Source organism: Poecilia reticulata, chromosome 13, assembly GCF_904066995.2.
Source record: "Poecilia reticulata chromosome 13, P_reticulata-male-v2, whole genome shotgun sequence".
Taxonomy (NCBI): Eukaryota; Metazoa; Chordata; class Actinopteri; order Cyprinodontiformes; family Poeciliidae; genus Poecilia; species Poecilia reticulata.
This window is the reverse complement of record NC_088842.1, coordinates 6,067,069-6,073,483: the sequence shown is the minus strand read 5'-3', so window position 1 is coordinate 6,073,483 and position 6,415 is coordinate 6,067,069. Positions and strand designations below refer to the sequence as shown.

General features: G+C 42.8%; 1 long non-coding RNA gene across 1 annotated transcript; it reads left to right on the top strand.

The window, feature by feature from the left end:
- The first annotated feature begins 3,329 nt into the window (after positions 1 to 3,329).
- Positions 3,330 to 4,022, top strand: LOC145554682 (uncharacterized). Its single transcript, XR_014090669.1, has 2 exons — positions 3,330 to 3,873; positions 3,952 to 4,022. It is a non-coding gene; the product is annotated as an uncharacterized LOC145554682 (long non-coding RNA).
- The last annotated feature ends 2,393 nt before the right edge of the window (positions 4,023 to 6,415 follow it).

The window sequence follows — 6,415 nt, the reverse complement described above, 5'->3', positions numbered from 1 at the left end:
TTTGCTAGTGATGTAGTTTTATTTACATACGCTATAAATTGTGAACTCAATTGCTTGCGTTTTGAGGCACTTTGCGTATGAAAGACACATAAAATGGTACTCATTTTTGGCCTTCTTGGTATTTCATACATGTGGAAAAGGAATGTCAGAGGGTAGACCGAATGTGAGATATAAACACTCAACCCCACAAATTGTTTGTTTGCATAGATACATATAAAGACAGTGTGCCAAATGTCCTTCACAGTGATGTAACAAACAATACATAGTGTGAAATTAGATTGGATAGATTTTTTTCACCCCTTTAATAGATACAAATATTATCCAAAAGGGCTTTTTGCATGTGTGCAGGCAAACTTAACCTGCTTTCAAAATATTACAATAATCTGAAACAGAAGAAAAAGTAACATCTGTAAGAGGGCAAACATTTTTTAATGCACTGTATGTGATGCATGAGAGTGGAGCATGCTGTTGTGCAAGTGCAGCCAAAGTAAAAGTTTAACTTGATCCAACTAAGTTTTGGTGAAACTAAAGAATTATTGAGTGACTGTTGGCCGTCTACTCCAAGCTTTCTCCGCTTAAATGTGTGTGTGTGTGTGTGTGTGGGGTTTATGTAATAAATTTAGATAACTCTTTCCTTGATGCTCCTAAACTTGCCAAGAAGCTGCCAAGATGTTTACTTTGATGCAGATGTTGTTCAAATTGCAAACAGCTGGAGATAAAATTGATCTCTGTGGTATATCCTCAGGCTAGCTAACTACCAGTGAAGATCTGGGTACAGTTTGTTTGGGTAACTTTGTTTCTTTGTTCCAACTCCTCATATTTCAGTGGCGAATGCCACACACACGGCTCCTCGTGTGTTCAAAATACCAAACTGACTGCGACTGCAGGTAAGATACTGTCTAATGACAAGTTCTCCACACTGGAATAGACATATGCAGGATTTATTTACTATGATTTTCTACTGTCCAAATTAGTTTCATGTCGACTTGTTCTCTGAAATCTAGCAAAATGAAACTAATTTTTTCATCCCCTGAATAAAAATCTTTCTGTTTACAACAAAGAGATGAGGATTTTTTAAATAGAGCATACAGCTGAAGCCAGATATTTACATACACTAAATAAGAAGACATAAGCTTTACCTAGCTTGACATTCAGAGTAAACGTTTCCTATTTTGTGTTGGATAAAATCATTTTGTGTGCTGAATGTCAAAATAAGGCATTTAGTTTTAATTTCTTCTAATTTAGATTGTTCAGGTAGAAGATAAAACTTTTTCCTACTAAAACTAATTTCCTGGTTGATGTCTTAAGACGTTGCTTCAATATTTCCACATAAGGTTTTTTCCTCATGATGGAATCTGTGAAGTACACCAGTCCCTCTTCCTGCAAAATGCAGACACAACATGATGCTGCCACTGCCGTACTTCGCGGTTGGGCCCGTGAACATTCTTAACCTGGAAGAATGCTGTCAAAAATGTCTTTTTATTTTTCTGGTATTTATTTATTTTGAACAGACAAAAAATAAAAATAAAATTTTGTAGATCCTAGCTGACCCGGCCAAAGGGATAAAAATTGGACCATTTTAATGTCTGACATAAAAAAATAAAAATAAAAAAAAACAGGTTAATGTTACATATCTGGTTTAAACTGTATATTGATTTGATTTTATTTTTTTCTTTGTTCAAATGTGCAATTCTGTGTTACACGAGCCGCAGCAGAGGTATGTTTGTCCTGCCCGGTTTCGGCCAGAATATTCCGCCCTGCATGGCCGCTAACGGCGGCTGAGCGTGGCCCTGCATTAATCAGGGAGCTGTGAACCCGCCGTTTAATTGCAGAGGAAGCCGAGCAGGTAATTACTTTTAAACCACGTGAATAAGAGGACAAAGGAAGAAAACAAACAAAACAAAAAAAAAGAACACAGACACAGGACATCCATGTGTGGAGTTATCGGACCCACCTATGTTTGTGTTTTATTTAGTTTTTTCTGCTGAGTGAGTTTGTGATATGTATAAATGTTGCTTAAATCAAGAAGGAGAAAAGTTAGTGCCTTGCTAAAAATGTTAATTGCCTTTTGAATATTTTGACAAAATGAAGCAGAAACATAAAGGTTAAGAAAAATTACAAACAGTTGTGAAAAAGATTTAAAACTAAATTTGGAAAGTATGGCAGGCATTTGTTTTATGTTCCCTTTTTATGAAGCGTCTAAACACAAACCACTGCAAAAATCTCCTAATTATTGCACTGAAAACACTTGAGTAGTAAAGCCAGTTGTTCTGTGAAGGCCAACATTTTTTTAATGTTATATTTAGGCCCATTTAAATTACTTGTATAGGAATATACACTTGTATATTTTTATAAATGTTATATTACTGATGGTCATATTTGTGCTTGCTAATAGTTTAACACTTTCAATGGAGTAGATTGTCAACAAATAAGCAATTTCCCCTCAGGGATCAATAAAGTGTAAAGTAAATAAAGTGTTAATGAACAAACAGCGCCATGAAGAGAGCAGACAGGCCAGGGAGAACGTTGAGGAAAGGTTTAGTCAGTGAAGTTTATTTATGAAGCGCCTTTCACAGACATGATTCATAGTAAAGATTGCGTAATATGAATGCAAGCATAAAAGCATAATAAAATCTTGACATTAAAGAAAAATCACCATATAGTCTGAAAAATGAACCTGCTAGAACAAACTGTTCCACAGTTTAGTAGCCTCAGACTGAAAGGTCCTGTCTGCCTTAGATTTTAGCCAAATACGTGGAACAACCAGGAAATTCTAAACAAGTGTTTAGTAAAAATTGATCCACATAATTAGGAGCCTGGCCGTTCAGGGGCCCCATAGATGAGAACAAAAGCTTTAAAGGGGCAGTATTATGTATTTTCCAGGCACATAGTGCCATTTTATAGTACAATCAAGTAGCTATGTTACATTCAGTTCTAACAATGCCCTATATATCAGCAATTTGATGCCTTAAAATTGATGTCTGTCTCTTTAAAAAGCTCTTCCACCAGTATTTCATCAGTGCTTCTCATTATGCTGTTTACAATCGCTCTGAAAACGATATGCTCAGTTCCACCAAATGTTTGCTATTTGCTGCTGTCACTAGTGTGGAGGAGCTGAGTGGGTGGAGTCGGACGGAGAGGGTTCTCTGTGAGGCGGAAGCTTGACTACAGTTTGCAACTCCCGGGCGGGGCTTTGAGGAAATAGGAGGAGCTTTGTGAGAGTAAACCCCTGAATTCTTCCCAATAGAGTTTAAGGAATTTCTCAAACAGAATCAAAGCAACCCTCCAATTATGTTTTTGATGAGGGAATAACATTAACACGATGTAAAGCTCTGTCATGTTTCTGGCCCGTCTGCCTGCTATGTTTCTCTCCTCTGTACTCCTCATCAAGCTCATCTGGTTCACCTGCATGCTGCTGCGCTGGAGCACAATCAGGCTCATGTCTTCCACCTGTTCTCCAGCAGTTATATTCAGCTCTCAGGCAGGCAGACGGTGCCAGATTTTTGAAAGCCATCGAGTGAGTAGATATCCAGCGTTCTTCCTGACCTGACCACGATCACGAACACATTTTTGACCCTTGGATTTCCCTGCCTTGCCTTGCCCACGTCGGATTCTTCACTGGCTTCTGTTTTCTGGTCTCGACCCTGTTTCTGCCTTTTGACCTCTGCCTCCTGCCTCGCCCTTGGATTTGTCTGCCTGAGATTGCCTGCTAGTACTGGACCTTTTTTCCGTGACCTGACCACTGCTCTTCGCCCAACCCTCAGATACGTTTGTCTGGTCCTGTCTGTCCTAAACCCTGTGCCTCCCAGTCCTGTGCCACTTGTCTTTTCCACTGTGCTACCTGGATCCCTCATCCCCCACAACCCCAGGAAGGTTAGTGATCTTTTCCCTTACAGACTTTTGGCCTTCCCCTCCTACCTACAACCCTCTAACCTGATTCTCTGTCCTCAGAGGTTCCTGCTCCTGGCTCGTGGTTCCCCGTTCCTATACCCGGTTCTCAATAAAGACCTTATTGATTTTTACTCTGTGTCTGACTGAAATTTCGGGTCCTCAGGTCTGAACGTTACAGAAAAATCTGGCCAAACATGGACCCTTCGTCGGCACAAGATTGGCGCAGCAATGTTGAGAGTGCCATCAGTCGCCTTAATACCGGTATGAATGAAATCATTTCCACGCTTCGTAACATGTCTTCTCCTCCTGACCAGGCACAACCACAGACACCTCCCCAACCAGCCCCTGCAGTTCAGCCCGCTGTGGTCAAGGAGCCTCGTCTGACCCCTCCCGAGCTATTTAAAGGAGACTCTGACCAGTGCCGTGCTTTCCTCACTCAGTGTGAGATACACTTTGAGTTGCAGCCCTCCTCTTTCCCTACTGAACGCTCCAAAGTGGCATTTGTTATCTCACTTCTGTCCGGTAAGGCTAAACAGTGGGGGACAGCAGAATGGCAGAATGAATCAGATTCCTGTTTGACCTATTCTACATTCTCTAAGGAACTGATCAGGGTTTTCGACCCCATCCTCCCTGAGAGGGAGGCAGCTAGGGGGCTACTATCCTTGAAACAGGGGGGTAAGAGTGTAGCCTCTTACATCATTGACTTTCACCTGTTATCTGCAGACAGTAGCTGGAACCAAGAGGCATTAATGGATGTGTTCATGCAAGGTCTTAATGAAAATATTAAGGATGAATTGGCCACTCGAGATTACCCTAAGTCCCTCAAGGACCTTGAGGATCTGGCAACCAGGATAGACCTTCGCCTCGCTGAAAGGAGAAGGGAGAGACATCACAACGAGGTTTCATCGACCCCATTTGGTCACTCAGGTTCTCGGTCCAAAGCCACAAGTTTCTCCTTCCCCTCAGTAGAGTCACCAGATCCTGAGCCGATGCAGTTGGGGAGAACAAGGATCTCCATGGAGGAACGTTATCGCAGGAGGCAGTTGAATTTATGTTTCTATTGTGGAGGCAAGGGTCACATGGCGGCCAAGTGTCCATTAAAAGGGCAGGCTCAGTAGAGGATAGGGGAGTTCTACTGAGCCATAACATGTTGTCCATCTCCTCATTTTCTTTCTCTGCTAACCTTGTGGTCTCCTCCATTCCCCACCAGGTATCAGTCTTCATTGACTCCGGAGCTGATACAGAGTTCATGGATGAATCTTATGCCAGGGGCCTCAACATCAAGCTCCTCCACACTTCATCAGTCCATAATGTTCTAGCTTTGGATGGACATCATATTAGCCGGTCAAACCTCATCACAGAAAAGGTCAGCCTGACGCTTGGTGGTAATCATCAGGAGGAGATCACTTTTGTTATTATTCACTCACCACAGTTGCCCATCATTTTGGGGGCCTCATGGCTTAACAAGCATAACCCTCACATTGACTGGCAGGCCAAGGAAATTTTGGGCTGGTCAAGGTCTTGCTCTGCTACCTGTTTGCTCTCTGCCTGTACCCCTTCCCTTCCAGACAATGTCATTGAAGAAACTTACCCGGACTTATCCAAAGTGCCACCTGATTACCACGATCTGAAGGAGGTGTTCAACAAGTCCCGGGCAACAGCCCTCCCCCCCCATAGGCCCTATGATTGTGCCATTGACCTCCTTCCAGGTACATCACCCCCCAAGGGGCGTTTGTATTCACTGTCTGCTCCCGAGAACCAAGCCATGAGGAGGTACGTACAGGATTCTCTCAAGGCAGGTATCATTCGCCCGTCCTCTTCTCCTGCTGGTGCGGGTTTTTTTTTTGTTGGCAAGAAGGATGGTTCTCTAAGGCCTTGTATAGATTACAGGGGTCTTAATGGCATTACCGTTAAGAATCGGTATCCCCTTCCCCTCATGAATTCTGCCTTTGACCAGATCCAAGGGGCCAAGTTTTTCACTAAATTAGACCTGCGCAACGCATACCATCTTGTTCGCATCAGGGAGGGAGATGAGTGGAAGACCGCGTTCAACACTCCCACTGGTCATTACGAGTACCTGGTCATGCCCTTTGGGCTATCCAATGCACCAGCAGTCTTCCAAGCTCTGGTCAATGACGTCTTGAGGGACATGGTTGGGCACTTTGTATTTGTTTACCTCGATGACATTCTTATCTACTCTCAGGATCTGGATTCCCACAAGTACCATGTTCGGTCGGTTCTTCTTCGCCTTCTCCAGAATCATCTTTTTGTAAAGGCAGAGAAATGTGAGTTTCACACCTCCACCACATCTTTTCTTGGCTATATAATTTCTCCCAACAAGGTGATCATGGATCCCTCTAAGATCTCAGCAGTCTCCGAATGGCCCACTCCCACTGACCGCAAACAGCTACAGAGATTTCTTGGATTTGCAAACTTTTACCGTCGTTTCATCCGTAATTATAGCCAAGTAGCATCTCCTCTTCATGCCATTACCTCATCCAAGGTCCAGTTCGTGTGGAGCAAG